Source organism: Zonotrichia leucophrys, chromosome 1 (genome assembly GCF_028769735.1).
Source record: "Zonotrichia leucophrys gambelii isolate GWCS_2022_RI chromosome 1, RI_Zleu_2.0, whole genome shotgun sequence".
Taxonomy (NCBI): Eukaryota; Metazoa; Chordata; class Aves; order Passeriformes; family Passerellidae; genus Zonotrichia; species Zonotrichia leucophrys.
Window position 1 is genome coordinate 10047708 of NC_088169.1, and position 6891 is coordinate 10054598.

Sequence of the window (6891 nt, forward strand, 5' to 3'; positions counted from 1 at the left end):
TAAGAAGAAAAGAAATAAAAAAAGGGCAGATTTCTCTTCATTTTTCAGGAAAGTGATTTGCTTTGTTCCCATTTGCACTGCTGACCCCATTCAGATTTACGATACCAGACTATTTTTTCTCCTCCCCTCATATTGCTTTACACAGGAGGGTTTCTATAGCTGGAAACTGTACATTGCAATTTGGCGTATGATTTTCTACCTTCATTCCACCCACCTACTCAACACAAACACACAGGTTTCCTAAAAACACTTAGAAATCTCAAGCTCTTTGTATAACTTGTGGCTATTGAGTGCACTGATGAGTATAAATGTATATTTCTTTGAAACTGTGGCTGTATTTGGCATGCTATATGTATAAGCACACATTTTCACTGATTTTTGAAGTAAATATGCCATCTTAGTCCAATGAGAAGTCCAGGCTGCCCACTGAACAGATTGCTGAAAACACGGAGTGTGATGGAGACAGGATTGCCACAACCATGCTTTTATTATTTTATGTCTTCTCTATCAATCCACTAGCACCCATTATTTCACCTCTTTTCCCTCTGCTTTGGAATAGAAAACTATCACTGTGACCCCTCAGTGGCCACCCGTGGAGCTGTGGATCACTAGTGAAGCCAGCATTCCACTGATTTATAGGAAGATCCTGCTGCTTGTCAGGGGGAAAGGATATAAGGAGGAATATTAAACTTGAGTGGGAAAAAATTGTTCATCTGTATGGAGAACCAACCTGTGTGGTGTTTGTGAGGGTCCCCAGGATGAGGTGAGAGATGAGAATTTGACTCCATGTTCTCAGAAGGCTGATTTATTGTTCTATTCTATTCTATTCTATTCTATTCTATTCTATTCTATTCTATTCTATTCTATTCTATTCTATTCTGCTGTACTAAAGCCATTATAAAGAAAGAGAAAGGATACATCAGAAGGCCTAACAAGAATGAATAATAAAAACCCATGACTGACTCAGAGAGTCCAACACAGCTGGACCATAATTCATCAATAATTAAAAACAATTCACATATTTGGATAAACAATCTCCAGAGCAGCACAACATGGAGAAGCTGAGGTTTCTCATCTTCCCAGAAGAATAAATTCTGGCAAAGGGATTTTTCAGAAAATATCACAGTGACAAACCTGGTCTAGGCTTTTGAGTACCCTGATCTAGTGGAGGATGTGGGGAAGCAGTGGCGAGGGAGATAATTTATTTCCTTCTTTTCCTTATCCTTTAACCTGATCTGGTTCAAGGCAGGGAAATGGTAGAAAGAAAGCTCCAGGAGTAGAGTCTACTGTGAATCTGCCTCTTCCAACCAGCTTGGCTTTATCAATGCAGGATAGCCCCCAGCCAGGGAATAGTGTGCTCTGACTCCATGATTTCAAAAGGCTGAACAATTGCTTTATTAAGCAGTGTTATATTACACTAATACTGTACTATATAAAAGAGATACCCTACTTAAGAGATACTAAAGAAAAACCCGCAACTGTCTCAGACAGTCATGACACAGCTTTGACCCAATTGGTCAATTGGTCCAAACAACAATCAGCCGAGTCCAATTAACAAATCCCTTTTGATAAACAATCTCCATAACATATTCCACACGTGCCAAACAACAGGAGCAGCAAGTAGAGATAAGAATTGTTCATCTTCTTTCTCTGAGCTTTCTCATTGCCTTCTCAAAGAAAAATCCTAGGAGAGAGAATTATATCTCTCTCTGATCAGAGAATGTGAATATCACAGGGCTTCTCTGCCTGATTGCCAGAGCTGCCACCCTGACCTGCACAGGTAAGCCTGCTTTTTGTCTTCTGTCTCACAGGCACAGGACACTATGAAGCTGATACTAAAAAAAAGTGTTTCTACAAATTATTATAATTTATTTTGCAACAACAATCAGGTTGCACAAACTTTGCTTATTCAGTATTTAAAAACACAGCAGTAAGGACAAACTGTCAATCAGAATAATTTTTTTGCTACTCTGGTGGATTCTTCAGGATTTGATAATCTCAATGGTCTCAAATGAGCAGAAGACTTAGAAAGATAAAAAATGCATGTTTATATGTAAAAATTATACCTCATTCAGCCTGTGGATTGAAATGAGGATAAGGAACTTGAGCAAATGAGGCTTCCTCAGTGACATCATTAAGCTCAAACACATCAGTGCCTGACTAGGGAATTAAGTCTCTTCATTATATTTCTTCCACATACTTTTAGAAGCTCAAGACTGTGAGTGGAAGGAAGCAAAAATACCCAGTAAAATGTTCTTGCATGTTCCAGGATTCTGCAAGAGTTTATGCGAAGTTGTTTTTTTTATCTGCTAGACTGATTATGAAAAATCTCTACTATTGAAGAGTACTTAACACTAAGGTTATTCAACTCACAGACTTCCCCACTTGTGCAAATCAGTCTGAGATAAAAAACAAAACAAAACAAGCAAAAAACCCAAACAAACAAAAAACTCCAACCAGTTGGATCAATTTTCTGGAAATAAAATAAAAGTTTCAAGTTTCATGGAACAGACACCTTATGTGACAGCTGAATCTTGTCTCTTGGTCCTGGCCAGAAAGGTCACTGCAAACACTGACCTTTTCTGAGCTTTGGCAGTTTGGTTTCTGCCAGATCCACAAAAAATACAGAGCAGCCAATGGGAGGGAACTCACAGGCTGCTAGAGGAAGATGAGACAAAAAGATCCAGTTTGATGCCTGAGTCTGACATGAGTGACCAGGTATTTGTCCAAAGAAAAAGAACATAAGTATTTTAGTACAAGCCTGATTCCATCCAAGCCCACAGGCTTTACCTCTATAAAAATTTCACACATATTGGTGAGGGATGTATGTGTTACAAATTGGTGGTACAGGAACATACCTTCTTGTTCAAACCCCCATATTCAGCATTTCTGGTATCCACATTCCCATAGATCTTAACTTCAGTAGCAGCATAGTTATTCTCTAGAAAAAAAACAAAATTTTCTTCCCCTTCTTTTACTGTAAAATATTTAATGGATTTTTCTTTAATGGAAGGTAATATTAAATATTTTCTCCCCATAGAAATTCTGCAGTTCCTAGGACTAACTGCATTAAAAAAAAATTCACCCCTTCCTTCATGTATTCTCAAGACTTCAAGTACAAGAGGCTGCTATTTTACTTTGAAAGACTTTTACAGAGAATGTTGTTCTGCTGTTAGTCTGCAGTGTGCTCCACCCTTTTGATCTTGGCTCACTCAGCCTGACTGCTTGTATTCTACAGAAGATGCTAAAGAATTATGGATCCATTTTGGGCAGCAGATGTTACATGTTGGTCTTCTGATGTGAATTATAGGTGCAATACTGATGCTACTTTTGCTTTATGGCTCCTAGAAGTGATTCCCAGATCTTGAATCTGAAAACATGCTCTGGTCATATAATTGTTCTCTGTGAGGACAAGGCAAAGATTTGCAGCAGCTTTCCTTCCACAAATCTTATTTTGTACATAAAACCAGTGCTCAAGAGGAATGCCATTATGTGCACTAAACAGGTACTGATCTGGATGATTATAAGGAACTTGGCTGCTTAGAAGCAAGGACAGTGCTGTGCACATCAAAAAAGAAAGCCTTCACCTGAGTTAGGTAGATAAATTTTTTTTTGTCGCTTTCTGTAGTGCTAATCTTGAATTTTAAAGTTTAGCAGTCTCCTAACTCTGTTAACTGAGTTCAGTATGTGAGGATCCATGAACCACTGAACAAGAAATTGTAATATGAGGCTAAGAGAAAATCCGGATTTAATAGAACACACTGAATACTTACTTCTAGGAAGCTTAGAAATTTCTAATAATTTGTATGAATGGAAAATCCCTCTGAATTTCTCATTGCACCTAGACTCTGAAGACCTATTTGTTCCTTCAACAGGAACCCCTGCTTGACACTTCTTTTAGGAGACAAAAAAAAAGCAAGAAAGCAAATTGGAGCACTGCTAATACCTGCCAGTTTATTGCAGCACTTCTGGAAGTGGCTTTGTCCTAATGCCAGCTGAAGAAGGTGGATTGATCTTGTGTATTCATGTTTGGAAATATCAAAAAACTTGTGTTCAGCTCATGTAAACAACATGAAAGAGACATTTGGAACACTGCTTTATCAATTTCCTGGTGTAATGGGAGAATATAACTCAGGGAAGGCTGAGAATTGCACGTTGATTTCTACTGAAAGGCAGGCATTATGATGAATGTGAATTTTGCCTTCTTTTATAAGTTACTGCTCCACTGATGCAGTTTTTCTCAGTGTCACTGGCTCATCTGGAGGTCAAATGCTGTGTGACTTTCAGACTCACTTGAGAGTCTGGAGTCTTGAAAGGGATGAGCACGAGCAGCACAAATGGGCTGCAGCAAGTGCACAAGAGCACACAGCTCCTCCTGGGACGTTAATCTGCCTCTTGCCTCACAGAGAAGGACTTCCTTTCCCCAACTATTTTCCAGTCATTAGGACACAGGAACAAGCCTTTGTGGTGCCTTCTGAGCAAGTGAAGAGAATTAGGCTGCAGCACACAAAGCACAAAAGCATGGGAGGGACGAAGGATCCTTGCGGGCACAGAGCGACAGAGCATGAGATCAGTGCTCAGGAGATAAAAGGAACTGATGGAAACACTGCAGAGCCCTGATGTATCACAGATACCAGGCAGATGTTTGCAGCACTTGCTCCTCTGCCAGACCCTTCTGTTGTTTCTGGGCAATCATCCATTTACTCTGTTGCCTCAGCTACAAGGTTTTTCTTTCCTGCCTGACAGCTGCTGATATCCGTGCTGGCAACAACACTTCTGCTTCACTTGCTCAGTCTTCCCTGTTCAAAGAGAAACTTGGTTTCTTTACATATAAATTCAAAATGTCTGTCACTGATTAGTGTCCTCCTTGGAAAATCTTTTTCCTGTCTAAAAATTCCAAATGTGGGACATGGCAAAATTACGAGAAAAGGTAAAGAGAAAGAGTATCCAAAAAGAATCGGAACAGAAGGAATTCTCTTACTTTTCAGAGACTCCTTAAATGATGTCTAATGGCCATTAATATACTATATCCTTGATCAGTATCTAGCTATTTGGAAATGCATTTCAGTTTCTACATGTACATGAGAGTTTAGTAACAAAAAATAATGCAGTCATAGACTCAAAATCATTCTTTGTAGAATGAAGAAAACTCCACACTCTTTATTAACTGAACATAAACCAATGAGAATGGTAAGGACAAAAACAGAGTAATCAACAAATAAACTCAACTTGATACTGAAACATTTGTTTCTTTCCTAAAACTGTTGAATAAAAATAATTAATGCAAAGCAGAAAAGCTCCTATTCTTTCTCTCTGCCCTCAGAGAAGTCACTGTGCTTGTAAAAGCAGCAGCACAACCTTGAAAATGAATTTACTGAACTTGAACCTGTTACAACTGGTTTGCACACAGGATTGCAACAGTAATTTTTGTTGTAAAAATGGCAGTTTCTCATAATTCAATAGAAGGAAAAAGCATGAGGAACCTTTTCTGTTAATTTGTCATTTGGTAAAGTATATTGCAGTTATGACAAATGTAATCATATTTCATTGTTCTCTGCTAAAGAACTCTTGATGCTGCCTGAAATACATATCAGTAATGCAGGATGTGAAAAACATCCTTAAAATGTAATTCATGCAATGCTTGCAACGCTGAACATGTTGCATATCGATATCCCCTCTGTAACTGGTATCTGTGGGTTCCTGCTGATAACAGTGCTAAAATGTGAGTGAGGAATCTCTTATTTTCATCCTAATCTCTTTACTTAACTCAGTCAATGTCAGGGGAAGACTCAGTCTGTATTATTTTCTGCTATGGTCTTTGTCATGAAAATGAAGCACCAGGATGTTCATTTCCATCAGAAGAGAGCTAGAAAAGTAGAAGCAGGAGTTGAACACTGCAGATCATTTTCAGAACCGTAGAAGAAACATTGCTGATATTTTCATGAATGACAATTACTGAAATGTAAGTTAAAAAATATATTTTTAGGAAGAAAATATGTAAAAAAAATTCTTAGCTAAAATAGTATATTATTTCCATGCATAGATTTTACAAAATCCAAAATTATTTAGGAATACAAATTCCTTTATTTGAAACAGCACTTCAGTTTCAAAAGCAAAGAAAAACTTTTAAATATTTGAGCGGATGTCTTATTGCATACTAGGGAATAATTACTGTTCAATTATGCAATCTTCCTCTCCTAACAATGTGGGAGTGGTTCACACCTGACAGTTCAGATCATCAGAATTCCCAGAACGAATCACACAGTGCAAAGGGCTTGTGGTGCTGCATTAATGGTGCTGCTCTGTGATGTGTGTGCCATGAGCATTTTGATATCTTGTTTACATAATGAGGGCACTAACAACCTTTGGGTACAAGCTCAGTATGAATCTTCACTTTACAGCCACAGGGATGAGCAAGAGCACAAACAGCATGGGGTTTTTTCACTACAGGAAAGCTCTGTGATTCATTCAAAGTCTGAAAAATGAGGGACATTTCCCCAAAAAATGCCAGACACAGAAACACTGAGTTCTGTTTTTAAAACAGAATGTTGAGACCACCAGCTTCTCTCATGGAGTTACCACCTGGCACTTCATGGGAACTGAAACTGCCTTCTTTTTGCTCTATCCCTCTTTCTGTGTCTCAGTATCATGGTGCTGCACACAGAGTTGTAGTAAAACATCCATTTGACTGCTTCTGGAAGAATTACATGAATGTTTTGTGCTGCCCTGCTTGAAAGCCCTGTGGCTCCATTATTTGATCCCCCTTCACCTTCCTTTTCCCTAAGCATCCAGCCTGATAAACATGATGCAGCCGTCCTAGCCCCATCAATGACCACTAGGAAAATCCTATTTTACAGGGTTCATTCCCACCTCTGATCTTCAGGGAACCCT

The 6891-nt window shown here is 38.6% G+C and overlaps 1 long non-coding RNA gene across 1 annotated transcript; it reads left to right on the top strand.

Annotated features, from left to right (window-relative positions):
- The first annotated feature begins 1648 nt into the window (after positions 1–1648).
- LOC135444181 (uncharacterized) lies at positions 1649–5198 on the top strand. The gene is made up of 3 exons (XR_010439179.1): positions 1649–1780; positions 3506–3596; positions 3876–5198. It is a non-coding gene; the product is annotated as an uncharacterized LOC135444181 (long non-coding RNA).
- Positions 5199–6891: the final 1693 nt, after the last annotated feature.